The sequence below is a fragment of the Suricata suricatta genome, chromosome 7 (genome assembly GCF_006229205.1).
Source record: "Suricata suricatta isolate VVHF042 chromosome 7, meerkat_22Aug2017_6uvM2_HiC, whole genome shotgun sequence".
NCBI lineage: Eukaryota > Metazoa > Chordata > Mammalia > Carnivora > Herpestidae > Suricata > Suricata suricatta.
In genome coordinates, this window is record NC_043706.1 from 97,056,006 (window position 1) to 97,056,571 (window position 566).

General features: G+C 36.7%; 1 pseudogene; it reads left to right on the plus strand.

Moving 5' to 3' along the window:
• Positions 1 to 213: 213 nt before the first annotated feature.
• LOC115297219 lies at positions 214 to 334 on the plus strand (annotated as a pseudogene).
• Positions 335 to 566: the final 232 nt, after the last annotated feature.

The window sequence follows — 566 nt, forward strand, 5'->3', positions numbered from 1 at the left end:
AGTAGCATGACAGATCGTTCTCCATCCCTTCACTTTCAATCTGAAGGTGTCCTCAGGTCTAAAATGGGTCTCTTATAGGCAGCAAATAGATGAATCTTGTTTTTTAATACATTCTAATACCCTATATCTTTTTTTCATAATATTTTATTGTCAAATTGTTTTCCATACAACACCCAGTGCTCTTCCCCTCAAGTGTCCTCCACCATCACCACCACCTCTCTTCCCCCCTTTTGGCTAATATCAAGTGTAGTATCTGTTCTTATCAGTTTAATACCCTATATCTTTTGATTGGAGTATTTAGTCAATTTACATTCAGTGTTATTATTGAACATATGCATTTAGACTCATTGTGTTACCTGTAGACTTCATGCTTGTAGTGATATCTCTGGTCCTTTGTGGTCTTTGCAACATTCCACTCACAGAGTCCCCCTTAAGATCTCTTGTAAGGCTGGTTTAGTAGTGATGAATCCTTGCTTTTGTTTGTCTAGGAAAACCTTTATCTCTCCTTTTATTCTGAATTAAAGGCTTGCTGGATAAAGGATTCTTGGCTGTATATTTTTCCTATT